The 23,839-nt window shown below is 41.9% G+C and overlaps 1 protein-coding gene and 1 non-coding gene across 2 annotated transcripts in view; both read right to left on the bottom strand.

The window, feature by feature from the left end:
- JAK1 (Janus kinase 1) overlaps window positions 1-23,839 on the bottom strand; it is a 232,544-nt gene that overhangs the window by 165,553 nt on the left and 43,152 nt on the right. The window lies entirely within an intron of this gene.
- On the bottom strand, window positions 23,225-23,331 carry LOC115932222 (U6 spliceosomal RNA). Its single transcript, XR_004068539.2, has one exon. It is a non-coding gene; the product is annotated as a U6 spliceosomal RNA (small nuclear RNA).

Raw genomic sequence — 23,839 nt, 5'->3', positions numbered from 1 at the left:
CCTTTCTCATCCTTCCTCAGTACTCCCCATTAACTTCCTCTCACTTCTCAATCTGTTGGTCTCAAGAAAGTCAGGCTGGGTGCAAAGGCTCATGGCTGTAATCCTAGCACTTTAGGAGGCCAAAGTGGGAGGATTGCTTGAGCCCAGGAGCTCGAGACCAGCCTGGGCAACATAGGGAGACTCCATCTCTACAATAGAAAAAAATTTAAATTAACTGGGTGTGGTGGCACATGCCTGTGGTCCCAGCTTCTTGGGAGGCTGAAGCAGGAGGATCACTTAAGCCAGGGAGGTCAAGGCTGCAGTGAGCCATGATCACACCATTGCACTCCAGACTGGGCAACAGAGTGAGACCCTGTCTTTAAAAAAAAAAAAAAAAAAAAAAAAAAAGGTCTACTGGTTCTTCAGGATCCTCCCCAAACTGGGTGGGCACCTGGCTGCCCAAAGCTTTCTCTAACAGTATCTACGGCACCTTGAACTACAGTGTATTTTTTTCAGGTCTGTGCTATAATGTATCCATCTCTATATTCTGGCATGTCTGGCATGTGATGGGCACTCAAGCAATTTTTGGTAAATAAACATTATAGAAAGTCTGGGAAAATACTGGGGGGTTGGGGGAGAGAATCATAAGTCTTTTTTTTTTTTTTAAGACGGAGTCTCACTCTGTCAACAGGCTGGAGTGCAGTGGCACGATCTTGGGTCACTGCAACCTCTGACTCCCTGGTTCAAGCGATTCTCCTCCCTCAGCCTCCCGAGTAGCTGGGATTACAGGCACGTGTCACCATGCCCAGCTAATTTTGTATTTTCAGTAGAGACAGGTTTTACCATGTTGGGCAGGATGGTCTTGATCTCCTGACCTCATGATCCGCCCACCTTGGCCATCATAAGTCTTAAAAGATCATTGTAGGGCAATCCTTATTCCTGAACCCAGCAATACCACTTCCAGGAAATCTACCCTTGCAAATAATTGAGAATGTGTTCAGGTATACTTACAGCCAGGCAAGATGAGTCCTGCCTGTAATCCCAGATACTTGGGAGGCTGAGGTGGGAGGATCACCTGAGTCCAGGAGGTCAAGGCTGCAGTGAGCCATGATTCTGCCACTGCACTACAGCTTGGGTGAGAGAGACCCCATCTCTTAAAAAAAAAAAAAAAAATAACTACAAAGCTGCACACTCCAGTCCTGTTTAAATAGCAATACTTCTGGACACAATTTTTAAGTTACTCAATAGGGCTTTGGTTAAATAAATGTACAATGGAATACGAAGTAGTGATTTAAAAACATGTATGGAAAATATTTTTCCATGATATTTGATTCAAAGGAAAAAGGTGACAAAGTATTGTGTTCGATGTGATTACATATAATGCTATACATCAGATTGTTAACAGTGGTTTTCTGGGTGGTGGGATTTCCATTTATTTTCTGATTCTGGAAAAAATATGATTTTTCTGCAATGAATAATAATTATTTTTGTGATTTTTAAAAAGGAGGGTTTTTTTTTTGGTGGGGGGGCGGTTGGATTTTTGTTTTGTTTTGTTTTTGAGATGGGGTCTCACTCTGTGGCCCAGGCTGGAGTGCGGTGTCGCCATGGAAGTTTTTGTTTCTAAAGGGTCCTTTCCTTTGGAGCTCCAACTCTACTAAGAGGCCATTCATATTCCCAACATTCCAGGGTGCCCAAAGGAAAGACCTGGCCAGTTATTTCAGCCTCAATTCACAAAATGGGGCCTTGGAAGGGGAAAAACAGCTGTTCTAGTTGGGCAGTGATTATTAACCCCCCCCCAAAAATGGAGTGGACAATTTCCAAGATCTCATCATGTTAGAAAACTTTCATTCGCCGATTTCACTTTTCAAGTGAATCCTAAAGCCTATTTCCTTAATCTTCATAGTTTTGGACATTCCACAGCCCGACCCACGCGTTTATCTTTCACTGGGCTGCAGTGATTCCCCTTGTTACCAAAAGGGGCCCAGCCTCCGCCAGCAGAGGCCTCCTGCGGAGCTGGAGAGGGGGGAACGGGGGCGGGGGGGGGCGGACCTCTGGGCTGGGTCCTCCTCTCCCTGTGCGCTGGCTGGCGGCGAGTGCAGTGACTGATTTCCTCTGCTCGCCTTCCCGGAGGTCCCCACCCACGCCACTGACAACGCTCAGAGGAAGTCACGTTCAGGCCCCAGAGCTGGTCTGAACCTTCCAGGAGGAAAAGAGGGGGTGCATGTGTGCGTGTGCGTGTGTGTGTGGTAGTGTGTGTGTTGTATGTCTAAGAGGTAGCAAGTGTGTTTGTGTGCGTGATATGCGTGTTTGAGAGGTAGAAAGTGTGTGTGTGGAGGGGGGGGGGGGTATGTGTGCCTGAAAGGCAGCAAGTGTGTGTGCGTGTGGTATGTGTGTTTGAGGGGTAGCAGGAACCCTAGCTCGGTGTCTGTCAGTAACTAGATGGTGATGCAGGTAAGTGATTTTCCCGTTGAGTGGATTACATTCCTAGTCTGTCAGAGAGGGTGTTGACCTAGAATGACTGTGCAGGTCTCCTGTCCAGTGTTAAGGAGCATGAGTGCCCTGATGTCCCCAGGAGTGCTGCAAAAAGAGCGAAATGGCATATATCAGGCGTCCCCGAGATGCTGGCATCTATGTTAAAACTATCTTATTTCATCTTCCAACTACTCCTTACAATAGGTGCCCCGATCCCAATACAAGATTGAAAACTGAGGCTCAGAGTCTGCGGAATGCTTTCCAATATGTATGTATACACACACACACACACACACACGTATATATGTATGTTTGTGTGTATATACGTATGTGTATATATGCACATATATGGGTGTGTATGTATATATTTTACAGCCCATTTGGACAAATGAGTGAGCCCCAGCCAGAAGCAAGCGCCCCCGCTGCCCCTGGGCAGTGGGCTCGGGACCGCCACGCACCCGTCCTATGTGTTACCTGGTCGCTGCTCACTGGAGTGAAAGCCATTTAGTGGCTGATCCAAGGGAAGTATGAGCTAGTGGCATGTCGAGACAAACCTGGATTTGATTCGCAGCTCTGCCTTCTGTTTGACTACAAGCAAGTAACAAGCTTTTGGAGCCTGTTTCCTCACTTCTAAGTGACGCTAATAATAGTATGTACGTCACAAGGATAGTGACATAAGTGATGACTGTGACCAAACTTGGAGCACCAAGCCTGCACCCAGGGAGCGCTCAGTAACGCAGCGCTGAGGAGTAGGCCGCCCCGGAGGGCTCCAGGTTTCAGCGCAGGCTTCCGCGGAGCCAGCTGGATGCGTCACCATCCGAAAGTGCGAGCCTGGCCGGCGGCGGCGGCGGCGGAGGCGGGGGCACCGCGCAGTTGGAAGCCCGGGCGCTCTTACCGAAAGCGCGAGCCCGGACTTCCCCGCCGCGATCGATGTGGCCAGTCTGCGCCTGCCGCAGTTCCCGCTCGCACCCCGGCCCCTCGCAGAGTCCCGGGAAAGCGCCGTGGCGGGCGGGCAGTCTCTGCCCCCGGGAGGGGACGCACGCACGCGCTGCTCCTTCCAGGTCCCGGCGGGGAAGCGATGCTTTCTTGGCCCGGGCTTGGGGCCAGCGGGAACCGGGCTGTCCGGCCGCGCCGTCGCGCCTCGCACGGCGTGGACAACCTAGCTTTTTTTTTTTTTTTTTTTTTTTAAAGCATTGGCACCGTAGCAGCCTCCCCCGCTTCTTCCCCACTAGGACGCCCGCCTGACTCGCCCCATTGCACAATTCTTACCGTGGAACAGCCGCGTGACTCGGCGGGAGCCCAAAAGTTTCCCAGGTTTCCTCAGCCTAGAAAAGCGTGGGTGGGTGTCCCGGCCTGGCTCCAGGCGCCCTTTAAGTTGTATTTCTTCGGGTAACTGGGTTGCCCTTTAAAATGTGGAGATTGTCCTTCAGAAAGAAATAAAATCTCACGAGCTCGCTGGCCCGCCAGGTCTAGGTTGGCGCTGGGTGACTGCAAGGAAACGCGTTTCTTTTCCCATGTACATTTTCAGACGGTAAAAGTGTTTCGATTTGTTTGGGGGAGAAGTCAGGCGCTGGTTTTAAAGGAGGAAGGGGAATGATGCTTAAAGGCAGAGACACGATTTGGAGCTCTCCAAGAATCATAGTGTTTATTAACAATGATTGTGCTTAGTAGACACTGTGAAAATATCGAACGAATGAGTATTTGGAGGAGGGATTTAAATGGGTGTCTATAGGCCAACGCTTTCATTCTGCTGATGAGAAAACCTCGAGGTTAAGTGATTTGCCCAAAGTCACCTAGCTAATTAATGTGGAAGGCAGGAATGGAATCTGTCTCGTTTTGACTCCAAATTCTTGTTATGAGATAGGTGCGTTTTCCCCTCTTTATGAAAAAAAAAAATGCCTTCTGTAGTAATCTCTGTAAAGCCTTACTCCACTCCCTCTGTCTACGCATCTAAAGCAAACATACAAAACACAAAAGAAAACAGCAATCCCCAAATGCAATCCATGCACTCAAATAGGCTAAATTTGGCAATGCCAAAACAATATATTAACAAGGCATTTTAGTTCTTATTCCTATAAATAACACTTTTTTGTTTTGTTTTTTGAGACGTATTCTCGCTCTGTCGCCCAGGCTGGAGTGCAGCGGCGCGATCTCAGCTCATTGCAACCTCTGCCTCTTGGGATCAACTGACTCTCCTGCCTCAGCCTCCCGAGTAGCTGGGATTACAAGTGTGCACCACCATGCCTGGCTAATTTTTGTATTTTAGTAGAGACGGGGTTTCACCATGTTGGCCAGGCTGGTTTCAAACTCCTGACCTCAGGTGATCCACCCGCCTCAGCCTCCCAAAGTGCTGGGATTACAGGCATGAGCCAACCTGCCTAGCCAATAGTACTTTCTTATTCACACAAAATATGTAAAGAAAAGGAGGAAGAGGAGGAGGAGGAAAAACAGAATAAGCAAAACAGTGCTTCTCCAAGATGATATGGAAAATACCAAGCTCCCACTAACCTTACTTTTGTAAGTAAGGTGTTTGGTGCTCCGCATAGAAACTGCTGGACTCGTGAGTGACCATCAGGGTTGATCTATGATTGTCAGTTATTTCACTCAGGCTTTGACTGGATTTGTTGCTCATCTTTCAGAATAGACAGATGCAATCTGTGCAAACACAAGGGACTTCAATGACAATCTTACAAATAGCTAGACAGCTTTTGTCTTTGATGTTTCTAGGCTGACCAACTATACCAAATGTCTGATTTAGGGACCAAAATTGCAAAACAAGTAGATGTGAAGATCAAAGGAATCAAGACTATAAGTAGGGATTATGAGTAAAAATTCTTCTATGTGTTGTCTGTGGTGTTTCCACAATAATAATTACAATGTGGTTATAATAATATAATCCAAGTACAAGTTCTTATCCAGGAAGAAGCTGGGACTTCCAGTGATGAGCAGACCAGAAGACCAAATTGTGAAATGTCTCATTTCAGCCAAATACCTTCTGAAATGGAGACAATTCTCATATTTCACTCTGCTATCTTCACTACCCTTTATTTCTGATATCGTGAAGGTGGGGATGTATACTAATGTCTAAAATTTTTTGAAATTCTAGGAGGCTAAATAGAATCTGCTAATTTTAGTTCGATAATCCACAATATTCCTGAAATCAAAGCATCATCTCCTATATTTTTCCCATACTGTGATTTCTAGTTTGTCATTATACCAGGCTACTGAATCTGAACTCAAGAAACAAACAAACAAACAAAAAGCATTTTATCAAACGAAAACTGTAAGACCAGCCTGGCCAACATGATGAAGCCCCATCTCTACTAAAAATACAAAAATTAGCAGGGCATGGTGGCACGCACCTGTAATCCCAGCTACTGGGGAGGCTGAGGCAGAAGAATCACTTGAACCCAGGAGGTGGAGGTTGCAGTAAGCCGAGATCACGCCATTGCTCTCTATCTAGCTTGGGCAACAAGAGCAAAACGCCATCTCAAAAAAAAAGAAAAGTGAATTTTCTGTGGTTATTAGAGGCTGGGAAGGGTAGTGGGAGGGGAAGATGATGAGAGGTTACATAACAAATACAAATTTACAGCTGGATGAAAGGAATAAGTTCTAGTGTTCTATAGCACTATAGGGTGCATACGGGTAACAATAATTTAATGTATTTTTTTCCAAGAAGCTAGAAGAGAGAATTTTGAATGTTCACAACACAAATAAATGATATACGTTCAAGGTGATGGATATGCTAATTACCCAGATTTGATCATTGCACATTGTACACATGTACTGAAATATCATTGTATCCAATAAATATGTACTATGTCAACTAGAAATAAGAGGGAAAATCAATTAATTCTTTAAAAATATGTGAGTTATCTCCAATTGACCTATAGATTTGATTGCAATTCCAATTAAAATCCCAGCAGACTTTTTGATGGAACTTGACAACTTAATTATAAAATGTATATGGAAGTGCAAAGGGCCAAAATTAGCCAAGATGATCTTGCAGAAGAATAAGTTGCCATTCCAGATATTAAAATTTTAAAAGTCATAATAATTAAGATAAATATAATTTGTGAACTCTCATGCTCAGACACCAGTCACACCCATTTTAGGACATCTCACAATTAAATGTTTCACTAACCTTGAGGTCTACGCTAATATAGAAGTAAACAATAAATATGGGCTTTCTAAGCAAGAGAGATTTTATCTCTTCACATAAGTGTGAAGAAATAATATAGAAGTATCTGTTCCTTATAATGGAGAGTTGAGTTTGGTAAACTCAGATTGTATTTGGTAAACTGATGAATCTCTTAAGGTTTTTTGAATAGTTCACTATGTCATAAACTTAGCTTTTCCATCCACACAGACTGAAATATTTTACAGGACAGTATCTGAATTTGAAAATATCTTTAGGTCTAGGTGATTTGCTTCATGGCTTTTCTTTAATTAAAATGACTTCTATTGTTTCTTCTTTTTTATTTTTTAAAGATGTGGTCTTACTCTTTTGCCCAGGCTGGAGTGCAGTGGTACTCTCATAGCTTACTGTAACCTTGAGCTCCTGGGTTCAAGGGATCCTCCTGCCTCAGCCTCCTGAGTAGGTAGGACTACAGGTGCTTGCCACAATGCATGGCTAATTCGTTTATTTTTTGTAGAGATGGGGTCTTGCTGTGTTGTCCAGGCTGAACTTGAACACCTGGCCTCAAATAATCCTCCTGTCTTGGCCTCCCAAAGCACTGGGATTACAGGTATAAACCACCACACCCAGCCCAGTTTCCATTCTTAAAGGGGAACTCATATATCTGATTTCATATTTCCCTTTCTCAAACAGGGGTCTTATTTTGTTGTTTCAGTAGCAGGTACTTACCATATTAGCTGAACCTGTAGATTCACTGAATTATGCCTTGTATATAAAATATTTGATCTTCATAATATTTACCTTGATTCATCCAGACATTATTAAATAGTAATGCACTCAATTTAATAAGCTAAGTAAGTTTTGTCATCTGCCTTAAAAAGTTCCATCTAAGATGATTAACATTTTTAAAAGGAAAAAAATGTTAATCCTTATCTTATCTACAGTTCCTGTTTGCCCAGTAATGTCAGATAATCATGATTTTGAAACAAAGTGATGTAAATGAGTAGTTTAAGTTCCAACTGAGTGGACCTAATAGCCAAGCACACAAGTTTAGCCTGGGGCTTGGGTGGTCAAGGAAGCCTTCACAGATCAAAAGTAACTGGATAAGCGCTTAAAGGAAGACACAATCAGACTCACTTTTATGAATGTAAATAGGACAAAGACAGCTTCAGGAAGCCCAGTATCTGACAGAACCCAAGGCAGGCCTGTAGGTGGGTTCCCGAAAGGAAGAAGATCCAGGTGCCATACTGGAGAAATATCCAGACTTGGTCTCTTGTCTTCTCTCTGTAGGTCTGTCTTATTCTTGTTCTTTGTCAGGCAACTTTGGCTGTGTGTCTGGATCCCATGGATCAGATAACCACCACATCACTCCTGTGGTGACCCGAGTCTGGTCACCTGGAGAGAGGCTGATCCCTACTCTTATTTCTTTCTTTCTTGTTTTTTGTTTTGTTTTGTTTTGTTTTTTGAGATGGAGTTTCACGCTCTTGTTGCCCAGGCTGGAGTGCAATGGTGCAATCTCAGCTCACCGCAACCTCCACCTCCCACGTTCAAGCAATTCCCTTGCCTCAGCCTCCCAAGTAACTGGGACTACAGGCTCATGCCACCACGCCCAGCTAATTTTTCTGTATTTTTAGTAGAGACAGGGTTTCTCCATGTTGGTCAGGCTAGTCTCGAATTCCTGACCTCAGGTGATCCACCCACCTCGGCCTCCTAAAGTGCTGGGATTATAGGTATGTTTTTTTTTTCTTTCTGAGATAGCGTTTTGCTCTGTTGTCCAGGCTGAAGTGCAACAGCATGATCTTGGCTCACTGCAACCTCCACCACCTGGGTTCAAGTGATTCTCCTGCCTCAGCCTCCTGAGTAAGTGGGGCTACAGGTACACACCACCACACTCAGCTAATTTTTGTATTTTTAGTAGAGACAGGTTTTACCATGTTGTACAGGCTGGTCTCGAACTCCTGACCTCAGGTGATCCGCCTGCCTTGGCCTCCCAAACTGTTGGGATTACAGGTGTGAGCCACCATGCCTGGCCTCTTATTTCTTATTTCTAAGTTCCCAGGGAATTTAGATTGTGATTAGCACAGCTTGACTTTGGTGACAACCCCTGATCCAACCAATTGTGATTAGGGTAGGAATCCAGGAAGCCACCCCTATGGGATGGACAGACCACCCAATGATCACCCGCTACGGAAGTGTAGGATAGAAAAGCCCAGGGGAGCAGGAAAGCAAGGAGAAAAGCCCAGGCAAAAGCCTGAAGGCAGAAATGTGTATGGTGTGTCCTAGTAACATTGAGTAGGGCAATTTGCAGCTTGATACATATGGAATTTATGCAAAAGTACTAAGAGATTAAATTGGAGAAATAGTTTGAGGTCACATTAGAGAAATTCCTGAATGTCAAACTAAAAGGTTTAAATTTTCTATGAACTTCTTTTTTTTTCTTTAAGAGACAGAGTCTCACTATGTTTCTCAGGGTGGTCTTAAAATCCTGGCCTCAAGTGATCCTCCCACTATGGCCTCCCAAAGTTTGAAATTACAGGCATGAGCCAGCATGCCCCACTGACTTTTCCTTACAGCTGTACAGGTTCATATAACAAGTCCTGTTCCCCTTCCCCTTCCCCTTCCCCTTCCCCTTCCCCTTTCCCTTCCCCTTCTCCTTCTCTTTCTCCTTCTCCTTCTTTTTTATGACAGGGTCTCACTCAGTTGCCCTGGCTGGAGTGCAGTGGCATGATCACAGCTCATTGCAGCCTCAACCTGCCTGGGCTCAAGTAATCCTCCCAACTCAGCCTCTCAAGTAGCTGGGGCTACAGGTGCATGCCACATGCCTGGCTAATTTTTAAATTTTTTGTAGAGACAGGGGTCTCCCTATGTTGCCCAGGCCAGTCTCGAACTCCTGGGCTCAAGCAAACCTGTCTTGGCCTCCAGAAGTGCTGGTATTACAGGCGTGAGCCACTGCACATGGCCCTTGTAACAAGTCTTAATTGAAAATATATTCACAAAGTCTTTGAAGGTTAGGAAATATATTTAAATGCTTATGTTCACTACACAGTTGTTTATAATAAAATATCAGAAACAACCGGAATGTCCACCGATAGAAGAATGGTTAAAGCATCTATGGTATAGCCATCCTACAGAATTTAGTATTAAATTGAATTAAAAGGAATGATGTAAAGCTATAATCACTAAGATGAAAAGATCTGTTAATTACAGAAAAAATCAAGTAGAATGATATGCATAGTTTGATTCCATTTATGTTAAAATATTTCAAAAATGCATAGCTTTTAAATAGGCAGAAACATTTCTAAAAGAACATTCATGAAACTGCTAAAGTGGTTTCCTCTGGGGAAGGAAGTGGAATTGATGAGCAGGTGGGGGTGGAGGTAAAGAGTGACATTTACATTTTATGACATATGTTACATGCTTAAAAAGAAAAAAGTACAAATGTATCATTAAAAATTAAATTACATCGGGAAACTTACTGGAAATGAAAAATAATTAAATTAGGAAGAAAGTTAATTCCATTTTCAATAAGACAGGGAAAAGGACATGTACCTAGTTTCAAAATTAGAATAATAATACTGCCATTTCTGAAGTGGCTTGCAGTTTACAATTGATAACTAACACCTGCTATGATCCAGACACATGTTTAGCCTTTTACATATGCTAACTCATTTAATTCTCACAAAGACTCTATCAGATAAATACTGTTATTCTCCCATCTTACTGATGAGGAAACTGAGGTACAGAGAGGAAGAGTTACTGGCCCATGGTCACATTGCCAGTAAGTGGCAGAGCTGGGATTCTGGCTCTTACATCTCAGGTCTTGATCCCCTTTGCTAAATTACACTTATGCAAAAGCATTTTTGTATTGACTCCTGTGCCCTCAGGCACCTACTGTCCCCCATGTCACATGAGAGAAAACTAGGACCTCTATCTTAGTGTACTGCAATGGATTATTTTCATGTTCATGTACCCACTAGACTTTCAACTCCATCATGCAAGGAATCCCCATTTTGTTGCTGATATATCCTAGTTTTGTACTTTGGCACACAGGAAGTGGGCAGTTTTGAATGCTGTGGTGGTTTAAATTGTTCACAAATTTTTTGGCACTCCCTTTAAGAGGTAGAGTCTAATTGCCCTCCCCTTGGGTATGGACTGGATTTAGTGACTCACTTCTAATGGATAGAATAAAGCAAAAGTGACATTGTGTGACTTCAGAGACTAAGACATACAAGGCACTGTGGCTTCCTGTTCTCTCTTGTGCTTGCGCTCTCTCTCGCACGCTCATTCTCTCTCTCTCTCTCCCCCTTCCTCCATCCATCCTTCTGCCCTCACAACACTTGTTCTGAGGGAAACCGGCTGCCACATCATGCGGAGAGGCCTATGTGTTGAGAAACTGAGGCCTCCAGCCAACAGCCAGCAAGAAACTAAAGCCTCCTGCTAATAGCCACGTGGGTGAGCTTGGAAGTTGATCCTCCGGCCTCAGTCATGCCTTCTGATGACTGCAGCCCAGCTTTCCTCTGGACTGTATCGTCCAGTTAAGCTCCTACCAAATGTATAACCTTTAGAAACTGTAAAATAATAACTGTTCATTGTTGGAAGTCACTAAACATTGGGGCAATTTGTTACATGGCAATAGATAACTAATACAAATATTCTTTATTTAAAAAAATAGGTGGCCAGGCATGGTGGCTTACACCTGTAATCCAAACATTCTGGGAGGCCAAAGCTTGAGGTTGGCAGTTTGAGACCAGCTGGGCAATATAGTGAGACCCTGTCTCTTAAAAAAAAGTAGTAAATAAACTAGCCAGCCGTGGTGGCATGCCTGTAGTCCTAGCTACTTGGGAGGCTGAGGTGGGAGGAAGCTATTCTCCCACTTCAAGGCCATCCAGCCACTTTGTGGCTGTAGTGAGCTATAATTGCACCACTGCACTCCAACCTGGGTAACAGAGACAGACCCTGTCTCTAAAATAATAATAATAGATATGTTTATATTCACAACTTGAATATTTACGAAACATATTAATGTGCTTTTTTCTTTTTCATTTTCATGTATATGATCTTTTCTTTAGTAGACCAAAAGCATTCATTTGCCTGGGGGCAGTGTGTGGAGGGTGGGATTAGAACTGTCAAAGCAAAAATTTTAAAAGGAAGAGTTAAAAATCAGCTTCTGGCTGGACACGGTGGCTTATGCCTGTAATCTCAGCACTTTGGCAGGCCGAGGCGGGAGGACTGCTTGAGCTCAGGAGTTTGAGACCAGCCTGAGCAACATCATGAGACTTCGCCTCTACAAAAAATGGAAAAATAAGCTGGGTGTGGTGGTGCATGCCAATAGTCCCAGCTACATGGGAGGCTGAGGCAGGAGGATCACTTGAGCCCGGGAGATCGAAGCTGTAGCAGCTTGGGTGGCAGAGCAACACCCTGTCTCAAAAAACAAACAAACAAACAACAACCAACAAAAAACAGAAAACCAGCTTCCGATATCCAAAATAGGACTTTTCATTGAAATAGTTACTTAGAAAGCCAGAAGAAAGGTGAGAAAATATGTTTTCCAGATTCCTTTTACTACCACTGACATATCGAAGGTTATACCTGGTAAACTAGATCATAGTTTCTTTTATAGTATAAGGAGACACATTTTTTCACCTGTGATGACTAGACCATTGAGCTTGCTGTCCCAGGATGGAGCAAGGATAGGACATTGAGGAAGTGGAATGTCTGAACCTCTTCCTGTTCTAGTGGATGGCAGGGAGAAGGGGAGTGGAGTTAGGAAAACTAGGTAATGAAAAGTTCTCTTGATCCCAGGAGTAAATCCCAGGGAAGGAAGGTGTTCTAGACTGATTGAGGGGAAGGCTAAGGCCTGAGGGGCTTCTCTTCAGAAATTTCCCATTTGGGATTCCAGAAGGAAATCACTAGTTAAGGTGAGTCAGCAGTACAATTGGGTAGGCCCAGAAAAGGAAAGAGAGCAAAATAGAGTAGTCAGGAAAAGAGGGCCCAGTTTGGGCACCTGTTAGCTCCTGTGTGGTGTGAAAGGCACTCAGTTGTTCCTGCATCTCTGGTGGAGAACACAGAACCTGGCTCAGCTGAGAGATAACAGCTCTGTCATGGGGAGGTTGAAGTGACCCCACAGCGAAGTGGAGAGGAAGTTGTTGAACAGAAGCTGTGGCAGAGACTCAAAGAGGCCTATAATGCTGGTGAGAACCATGGTGGCCTGAGTCATCTGAGGTCTGAGGTCTGAGGTCCTGACCAAGTAGAGAAAAAGGACCATCCTAGGAAATACCCCAGCTACTAAGCAAAGATACCAACAGAAGACCATAAAGAGCACCCGTGAGGCCTTAGTGGACACCAGTCCAGGAGCCAGCCTAGGGCAGCTCACCTCAGTCACCTGACTATGGAAACTGACAAACTAAGAATGTTAGATTGAAGATAGAGTATCAAATATTAAAATAATTATTAGAAATAAGATTAGAAGTATCAAAGTACTAATAAGATAGTAAGGAATTAGCAGGACAAAATCTAAGGTATACTGAGTACTGAAGCCACTTTTGCCCTGAGGACATTTGCCAATACAGCCAATTTGAGCCTCTATCTCCTAAGAAGGAAAGTACAAAAGAAAATTCACCAAATTAGCTAGGCATGATGGTGTGCACCTGTGGCCCCACCTACTGGGGAGGCTGAGGCAGGAGAATCACTTGAACCCAGGGGTTCAAGGCTGCACTGAGCCATGTTTGCACCATACCACTGTACTCCAGCCTGAGTGACAGAGTAAGACCCTGTCTCAAAAAAAAAAAAAAAAAAGGCCAGGCGTGGTGGTTCACACCTGTAATCCCAGCACTTGGGGAGGCCAAGGCAGGCGGATCACGAGGTCAGGAGATCAAGACCATCCTGGCTAACACGGTGAAACCCCATCTCTACTAAAAATACAAAACCGGTTTAGCTGGGCGTGGTGGCGAGCACCTGTAGTCCTAGCTACTCTGGAGGTTGAGGCAGGAGAATGGCGTGAACCCGGGAGGTGGAACTTGCAGTGAGCCGAGATCATGCCACTGCACTCCAGCCTGGGTGACAGAGCGACACTCCATCTCAAAAAAAAAAAAAGGCCGGTGCAGTGGCTCACACCTGTAATCCCAGCACTTTGGGAGGCTGAGGTGGGCAGATCACTTGAAGTCAGGAGTTTGAGAGCAGCCTGGCCAACATGGTGAATCCCCATCTCTACTAAAAATATAAAAAATTAGCCGGGCATGCTGGCATGCTCCTGTAATCCCAGCTACTCAGGAGGTTGAGGCAGGAGAAGCACATGAATCAGGAGGCGGAGGTTGCGGTGAGCCGAGATCATGCCACTGCACTCCAGCCTGGGCAACAGAGCAAGACTCTGTCTAAAAAAAAAAAAACTGAAACAAAAAAAGAAAATCCATCAATGGAACTGGAATCCAAAGGCTACATTTTCCCCAAATTTCTACCCTAAAGGGACTGCTGCTGACCAGTACAATGAGGAAACAACTTCATCTCTGAAAATTTGTAATCACTTGCTGGCATTATTGAAGTTATAACCACAGGGTGGTCCAAAAGAATTCAAGCCACAAATTTCATTTAATTTGGTGCCATATTGACGAAGTCCCTAGGAGGCAAAGGAACAAATACAAATCCATTTTGAGAAGTTACCCTCATCCTGGGCCTCAGTGTATTTACACAAATAACTTTTCAAGGTTAACAAGCAGTACTGGTAAAAAAAAAAAAAAAAAAAAAAAAAAACTAAGTATACATAATAAGCACCACGTATGAGAGCTAGAAGAAACGAAAGAGTAGAAACAGAGTCAAAAAGATTTCAGATACTGGAATTATCAGACACAGATTATAAAATTATGCCTACTTTTGTTAAAGAAATAAAAGATGAGCTTGAAAATATCTTCAAGATACTGGAAACTACAAAAAGTGACCAACAAATTCTTAAGAACAATAAAATTAAACTTCTAGAAATAAAATTTACCATTACTGATATTGAGAGCAAAACAAAAACCAGCAGCTTAACAGCATATTACATAAAACTGAAAAGAGAATTAGAGAACAAGAAGGTTGGGTCACAAGATTTTACAGAATGAAGCACAGAAATTTAAAGAAATACAATATATGAAAGAGAAATTAAAATTCATAGAAGATAGAGTGAGAAAGTCTAACATATATTTCATTAGAGCACTAGAAGACCAGAGATTATATGGCAGAAACAGTATTTGAAGAAATACTGGCCTAAACTTTTCCAGAACCTATGAACGAAATTAATTCACATACTCGAGAGGCCAAACAAATCCCAGGAAGAAAGGTGGGCAGGAGAGAAGGAGAAGAAGAAAAAGAAGAAAGGAGGGAGGGAAAGGGAAAGAAGACGGAAAGGAAAGAAGGAAGAAAGAAAAGAAAGAAAGAGAGAATGGGAGGGAGGGAAAGGAAAGGAAAGAAAGGAGAAAAAGAAAGAAAAATTCACACTCAAATTCATCACAATAAAACTAATGAACACCAAAGGAAAAAATTTGAGGTCAGGGAAAGTGTGGAGATCGTTATCAAAGGAATGGCAGTGAGACGGACCACTAACTTCTCAGTAGCTGCAATGGAAGCCAAATGACAATACAATAACACACTCCATGCGTTGAAAGAAAATAATCGATAATCTATTATTCTATTCTTAGTGAAAAAAAATCTTTCAAGAATGAGGGCATAGTATTAATATGTACATTTCCAAAAACAAGTAGAAACACAGAGACTTTGCTATTATCCAGACCTTTGTAAAAAGGAATTCAGAAGGGTGTCATTCTGGAAGAAAGAATGAGATCCTAGATGGATGCTCTGAGGTACAAGAAAGAATGAAGAGTAAAGAGAGTGGTAAATATGTGAATAAATCTAAACAATGCAAAATTGTGCACAACACAACATTAACAATGTCATATGAGATGAAAAAGTAAATAAATACACAAAAATAAAAGCATGCAAATTAAGAAGAGAGTCAATGAGGTTAGTGTTTAGTTTTTGTGGTATTTAGCACAAGAAAAACATTAGTGACTAACTTTTTACTTAATAGGTGATATATACGTATAAACATGTCAGGCTATACTCTAAAAAATAATAAAGACAGAATGTAGCCTATAAACCATTAGAGTTAAAAAAAGGAATAAAAATAATACAAAAAAGAAGAGAAAAAGAAGTATATAAAAGTGAAGCAAAGAGAAAGCAAAATGTAAAGTGATAGATTTAAAATATTAGTTACTAATATCAGTTAATTAAAATAAATACAATGTAAATGGATTAAATACTTCGGTTAAAAGACAAAGCTTCTCGGACTGGAGAAAACTTATAGATATTCAAACAGGTTGAAATTTTAAAACGGAAATAGATCTACCCTGCAAATATAACTCCGAAAGAATTGGCATTTTTATGTTAATAGTACACAAAATAGACTTTAAGCCAAAAATCATTATTGAAAACAATTTGGCAATTCCTCAAAAAGCTAAAAATAGCATTACCATATGGCCCAGTAATGCCACTCCTAAGTATTATATATATATCCCAAAGAATAGAAAGCGGGGACTCAAACAGGTACTTGTATACCAGTGTTCATTGTAGCATTATTTACAATGGTCAAAAGGTGGAAACAACCCATGTACCAACCAGATGTATGAACGAAATGTGATATATACATACAATGGAATATTATTCAGACATAAAGAGGAGTGAAGTTCTGATAGATGCCCCAACATAGATAAACCTTGAAGACATATGCTAAGTGAAATAAGCTAGATGCAAAAGGACAAATATTGTATAACTACACTGACATGAAATATCTAAAATAGGAAAATTCGTAGAAATGTAAAGTAGACTCAAGTTTGTCAGGGGCTGGGGAGAAGGGACCTGGGGAGTTTTTACTTACTAGTTACTGAGTTTCAGTTTGGGGTGATGAAAAAGTTTTGGAAATAGATAGCGATGGTAGTTGTATAACATTGTGGACCTAAGTAATGCCACTAAATTGTACCCTCAAAAATGGTTTAAATGGGCTGAGCATGGTGGCTTATGCCTGTAATCCTAGCACTTTGGGAGGCCAAGGAGGGCAGATCACTTGAGCACCAGAGTTTGAGACCAGCTTGGGCAACATAGTGAAACCCTGTCTCTACAAAAAATACAAAAATTAGCTGAGCATGATGGCATGCGCCTGTAGTCCCAACTACTCCGGAGGCTAAGGTAGGGGGATCACTTCAACCTAGGAGGTTGACTGCACCACTGCACTCCAGCCTGGCAACAGAATAGGACCCTGTCTCAAAATAAATAAATAGGCTGGGTGCAGTGGCTCACGCCTGTAATCCCAACATTTTGGGAGGCTGAGGTGGGTGGATCACTTGAGGTCAGGAGTTAGAGACCAGCCTGGCCAAAGAGTGAAACTCTGTCTCTACTAAAAATACAAAAATTAGCTGTGCATGGTGGCAGGCACCTGTAATCCCAGCTACCTGGGAGGCTGAGGCAGGAGAATTGCTTGAACCCGAGAGGTGGAGGTTGCAGTGAGCCGAGATCGCGCCACTGCACTCCAGCCTGGGCAACAGAGCAAGACTCCATCTCAAACAAATAAGTAAATAAATAAAAACTTAAAATGGCAAATTTTACTATATACATTTTATCAGAATTTTAAAATTACAAAAATAAAGATAATCACTTAATACAATTTCAGCTTACTAGGAAAATATACAAATTTTGAATTTATTAGTACCTAGTAGTGCAGCCACAAATTATATAAGAGAAAAATCAGAAGATCCATATGGAGAAATAGACAAATCTACAATTATATGGGAAATTAAAAAATGCATCGCTCGATAATTGATAGAACAAGAAAAATCATTAAATAGGCCAGGAGTGGTGGCTCATACCTGTAATCCCAGCACTTTAGGAGGCCTCCGAGGCAGGTGAATCACCTGAGCTCAGCAGTTTGAGACCAGCCTAGCCAACATGGCGAAACCCTGTCTCTACTAAAAATATAAAAATTAGCTGGGCATGGTGGCACAGCCTGTAGTCCCAGCTACTCGGGAGGCTGAGGCATGAGAATTGCTTGAACCCAGGAGGCGGAGGTTGTAGTGAGCTGAAATTGCGCCACTGCACTCCAGCCTGGGCAACAGAGAGAGACTCTGTCTCAAAAAAATAAAAATAAAAATAAATCATTAGAGGATTCAAACAATAATGATTAATAAAACTGATCTAATAGAGATTATATATATTTCATTCAACAACTGCAGAAAAAAATTCTGAAGTCCACACAGAATATTTCAAAAATGGACTCATACATAGTCATTAAAACAAGCCTCAACAGATATTAAAAGATTAATACAGAGGATGTTTTCTGACCTAAAATGATCTAACTATAAATCAATAATAAAAAGGTAAACAGAGCATCTCCATGTTTGGAAAATTAAAACCATGCTTCTAAATAACTCATGGGTCAAAGAAGAAATCATAGTGGAAAAAATTTTTAATTGTGAACTCTGACTTTTTTTTTTTTTTTGACAGATTCTCACTCTTGTCGCCCAGGCTGGAGTTCAGTGGCAGGATCTCACTGCAAGCTCCACCTCCCGGGTTCAAGCGATTCTCCTGCCTCAGCCTCCCAAGTAGCTGGGATTACAGGTGTCTGCCACCAGGCCCGACTAATTTTTGTATTTTTAGTAGAAATGGGGTTTCACCATGTTGGCCAGGCTGGTCTCGAACTCCTGATCTCGGGTGATCCTCCCGCCTCAGCCTCCCAAAGTGCTGGGATTACAGGTGTGAGCCACCGCACCTGGCTGTGAACTGTGCCTTTTTAAAATGTGTGAGTGACTTAAATATTACTTCATATCAAAAACATTTAGGGTAATAGCTAAAAAGTGTTTACAGAGCTGATTTATAGCCTTACATTTTATATTAGAAAAGAAAAAAGGCTAAAAGTAAGTAAGTCAAGCATCTGCCTCAGGATATTAGAAATAAACGGCAAGATAAACAGAAATAAAGAAGTAGGAAAGAGATAACGAATAAGAACAAAAATGTGTAAAATAGAAAAACTATGTAACAGGAACAATAAAGCCAATAGTTGATTCTTTGAGAAGACTAAAAAAGGTGTAAAATATTTGGTGAAACTAATGAGAGACACACATACACACACACAGAGGGAGAGAGAGAGAACACACACACACACACACACACACACGCTATCAGGAGTGAAAAAGGGGATATTACTCCAGATGTTGTACACACTGGAAAGATAATAAGAGGATATAATGAATGAGTTAAAGCTAATCCATTTGACAAAGTACACTATATGGACTAATTTCCTCGGGGAAAAATCAACAAACCTTATAAAGATATTTTAAAAACATGAACATGATTCTGCTAAGAGAGCATTTGAAAAAAATAATAAAGGCCGGGCCCGGTGGCTCACGCCTGTAATCCCAGCACTTTGGGAGGCCGAGGCGGGCAGATCACGAGGTCAGGAGACCGAGACCATCCTGGCTAACATGGTGAAACCCCGTCTCTACTAAAAATACAAAAAAATTACCCGGGCGTGGTGGCGGGCGCCTGTAGTCCCAGCTACTCGGGAGGCTGAGGCAGGAGAATGGGGTGAACCCAGGAGGCGGAGCTTGCAGTGAGCCAAGATCGCGCCACTGCCCTCCATCCTGGGGGACAGAGTGAGATTCAGTCTCAAAAAATAAAAATAAAAAAATACAAAAAACAAAAACAAAAATCTCGAACAATCCTATGATCATTAAATAAGTTGAATCGTTTACAGAAAATCCACAAAGAAAATTCCAGGACCAGAAGCCTTTCATATGACTTCCACCAATCTTTTAAGGAACAAAGTATTTTAATATTACATAAACACATACAAGAAGGAACAACTCTCAAACTCATAAGACACTAAAATTCATGTGAAGACTATGTCAAAATAAAATTACAATCTAATTTGACCTATGGATGTATGTTGAAAAAAATCTGAAACAATATATTAGCAAACTGAAGCCAGCAATACAAAAAGATAATATAGAAAAGCAAGTGTATCCTAGGAATACAAAATTGGTTTCATATTTGAAAATGAAACAATGTGATTTGTCATGTTAATAGAATAAAGGAGAGAACCCATATGACCGCCCCCCCCCCAATATATTTAGGAAAAGTGAATGGTTAAAAAAAAAAAAAGTCAATATGTATTCTTAATTTTAAAAATCAGCAAACTTGAAATAAAAGGAAACTTTTAAGTGAAATAGGGTACCTACAGAAAATCTGTAGCAAACATCATGCAAAATAGTGAAGTTGCTATGTCAGAAGATGTGAGGCCGGGCATGGTGGCTCACTCCTGTAATCCTAACACTTTGGGAGGCCAAGGTGGGTGGATCACCTGAGACCAGGAGTTCAAGACCAGCCTGACCAACATTATGAAACCCCATCTTTACTAAAAATTCAAAAATTAGCAGGGTGCGGTGACAGGCACCTGTAATCCCATCTACTTGAGAGGCTAAAGCAGGAGAATTGCTTGAACCCGGGAGGCAGAGGTTGCAGTGAGCCGAGATCATGCCACTGCACTCCAGCCTGGGTGACAGAGCGAGACTCTGTCTCAAAAAAAAAAAAAAAAAAAGAAGAAGAAGGCAGAGCGTGGTGGCTCACGCCTGTAATCAAAGCACTTTGGGAGGCCAAGGTGGGCAGATCATCTGAGGTCAGAAGTTCAAGACCAGCCTGGCCAACATGGTGAAACCCCGTCTCTACTAAAAGTATAAAATTAGCCAGGCGTGCTGGTGCATGCCTGTAATCCTAGCTACATGGGAGGCTGAAGCAGGAGAATCGCTTGAACCCGGGAGGCGGAGGTTGCAGTGAGCTGAGATCACGCCATTGCACTCCAGCTTGGGCAAAAAGAGCAAAACTCCGTCTCAAAAAAAAAAAAAAAAAAAAGCTGTTTATAACTTTAGTTCTGTTAGACAATGCCACACTCTTTCAAAGTGGTTGTGCTAATTTATACTCTCAGCAACAGCCTATGAGAACTCTCATCACCAATCCACATTATCACCAAAAGACTGTGAACCACTGTCCTAGAGAAACTCTTGCAATGTGTACTACAGACAAGTACAAGAATTTTCTCAGCATCGTTGTTCTGAGTAGCTTGAAACTGGAAACGATTCACTGTGCTTCTGGGGAGGCAGCAATATTTTATATCTGGATCACAGTACTGGTTATGTAGATGTTCATTTTATAATCATTCAAACTGCACATATATGCTTTATGCACTTTTCTATATGTATTGCATATGTCTCATTTGAACTTCTACAAAGGCATTATATTCTTCTAAGAAACTTCACACACATTTTAATAAATCTTATCTGATTTTACAATTACCACTTGTGGTTCCTATAAGAAACTTGTCCATATTAGTTAGGGCTCCACTAGAAAAGAAATTATTTGTACAAATTTGGTAATTTGAGAAGAGTTTAATTTAAAAGGACCATCTACAAAGGTGTGGGCAGGGTTTAAGGAACTCAAATGTGGTAACAAAATACTCTAGAACTAGTAACTTGGGGTGCCTTTCCCACCCTTTGGGGCAGGGAAAGAAAGCCTTTATTAGAACCAGGAGATAGAGCTATGTGGAGAGAGCTACTCAACTTGAGCTATGACCTCTAGTGGAAAGACAGAGCCAGTCCACACCACAGTGACCGCATACAAAGGGGATAAATACCCTGATTTTGCTCCTCTCCCTTCCCTCTCCCAATCTTCTGTCTGTGCTCTTTGTTGCTGAACCCAACCAGAAGCCAGAAGACAAGAGAATCTGTGGATGTAATGCATTTAGGTCAACCACCCAGAGAACTCAGCAGAATAGAGCTGGGCAAAGAGTAGATCCGAAGTGATGAGAAGTTGTTCACATGTCCATCTGAATCTAAAGTGGTAGCCACTTCCAGTGTTTTTCTTTTAAAATACAAGGTTTGGGGAGAAGGAGAAATGACCAAGGGATTTAAATTATAGCTGTTATAATCCCTGCTTCTGCAGCTGACGACAAGGCATACATTGGTACTCAAGGCTACCTTCTTCCACCTCCCACTTCTGTTCTTTCCTTCCATCGGCACTTCAGCAGGATGTGTTTTACCTCTTTCCTTGTCCCAGGCTACTTGTCCCATAGTAAAGATGCTTTTGCCTATTTTCCAAAGTAGATTTGGAGAGACCCAAACTTTGTTGCGTGTAGGATATGAGGCATTGATAATCTTGTCTTTATTGGGTGGCTGCACTTTTCCATTCACCAGAACACTGGGCCAAGGAATGCTAAGAAGTTGTTCATTGAATCCCTGAGTTCTAAACGTAGCTTTCCCTGTCTATCCCCGCTAGGTAGCAGCAATCTAATTACTGCTGTTAAGGATATATCACCCCTTTTCTATATATTGGTTCTATGACCTGAGGAACCCCTAATGCCTGGGGGTAAGACTTAGCTTCCATTTCATTGGAACCATGTCTATTATACTTCCCATTTTTTTAGAAGAGGACACTAAAACCAAGAGAATTTGCAATATTTGCCTAAGAGTGCATAGTTAGTACAACAATGGAACTAGAAGCTCAGCCTCCTGACTTTCAGACTCATTTGCTTCCCACACACTGGAGGAGTACAGCTGTGTCTTATCACTGTAACAGGTGGACATGGGAAACAGCAATAACACAATGTTAGACTGTGATAAAGGTGACTCAAGGGAGGGAGAAATACACAGTAGCAGATGTCCTCTGAATATTAAGGCACAGTAGAGAATAAGACATTTGTCATCCTGCCATCTCATTGTGCCAAGCTACAAGAGTAATGTTTTTGCCCTGTGTTTTTCCAAAGCAGGGCCTTTTCCAAAACAATTCAGGGTGATGACTACTTGAGTGCATTTTAATGTGTTTGCTAATGAATTTTCTTGATATTGGAAAATAACATTTTTCTTGTGTAATGTCCCCTCTCCTTTCTCTCAAAGGAGCCCACATTGCCATTTTTTTTTTTTAAATTTTTTCTTGGTCACAGAGAAGTCCATGCTAGTGAAGCAATTAAGGGCTCTTTCTAACCCATAAATCACCAACAAAATGGATATTCCAGTGCACCCATAGGGATTGGAGGGCATGAAGTTTGTAAATGACTCTGCATTTTAGATTTCCATAGCCTTTCTGAGGTCCATTAAACTGATCAGTAGGTAGTAAGTGATGAGGCATAAGGCTGGGAGGTGGGGTGACGTAAAGAAAAAATTAAGAAATGAGACTGAGTCAGCCAAAGTGAAAATTTAGTTTGTAAGAGTTGGTGCCTCTTCAGACTTCTAAGCAACTTGAAGAAGGTAATCACCATTTTATTACTTTTATTATCTTCTTTATTTTTAGATTTTAACATAGTCAATAGTGGGTTGCAGGACCTTGCTAAGAGGGAGGAGAACCAACTTCACACATTAGTGTCATGCTAAAATATTCATTGGGAAAAATTAATATAGCATTTTATTTAGGGCTTTCAATGTGTATATCAAAGGAGAAACTAATCAGGGGAAATTCAGTCTATTCTTAAGTTGGTGGGGAATGATATTTTTTGATAGGGAGTTTTTCACACCTGTTAGATCATATAAATTCAGTGGATGCTTTTTTTCTCATGAAAAGCGAGGAAGCAGTAAACATTTAAAACACAGAATTTTTTTTCCTGTCATCCTTACATAGGGGCCATGCTAATCTTCTCTGTATCATTCCAACTATTAATTATTTTTAAGTGAAGTATTTAATACGCTGATGTTAAAGTTCGGTTCAATGACTTTTTTTTTAATTTTAGAGGCAGGGTCTCGTTCTGTCACCCAAGCTGAAGTACGGTGGAGTGATCATGGCTCACTGCAACCTCAATCCCCTAGGCTTAAGTGATTCTCCCACCTCAGCCTCCCGAGTATCTGGAGACACAGGCATACACAGGCATACATAGCCATACTGGGCTAATTTTTATTTTTTATTTTTGACAAGCTATGTTGCCCAGGCTGGTCTTGAATTCCTGGCCTCAAGCAATCCTCCCACCTCGGCCTCCTGAGGCACTGGTATTACAAGCCTGAGCCACCATGCTTGGCCAATAGATTTCGATAATTGTACACATTAATGTAACTACCATCTAAAGTTCCAGAAAGTTGTCTCATCCTCTTGTCCCTTTCTAGTCAAACCCCCTTTCCTTCTCACTGAGGGAACCACTTTCTTTTTTTTGAGGCTGGACTGCAGTGGCACAATCTCGGCTCACTGCAAGCTCCACCT

The sequence above is a fragment of the Gorilla gorilla genome, chromosome 1, assembly GCF_029281585.2.
Source record: "Gorilla gorilla gorilla isolate KB3781 chromosome 1, NHGRI_mGorGor1-v2.1_pri, whole genome shotgun sequence".
Taxonomy (NCBI): domain Eukaryota; kingdom Metazoa; phylum Chordata; class Mammalia; order Primates; family Hominidae; genus Gorilla; species Gorilla gorilla.
The sequence above is the reverse complement of the archived record's forward strand: the minus strand, read 5'-3'. Positions and strand labels throughout refer to the sequence as shown.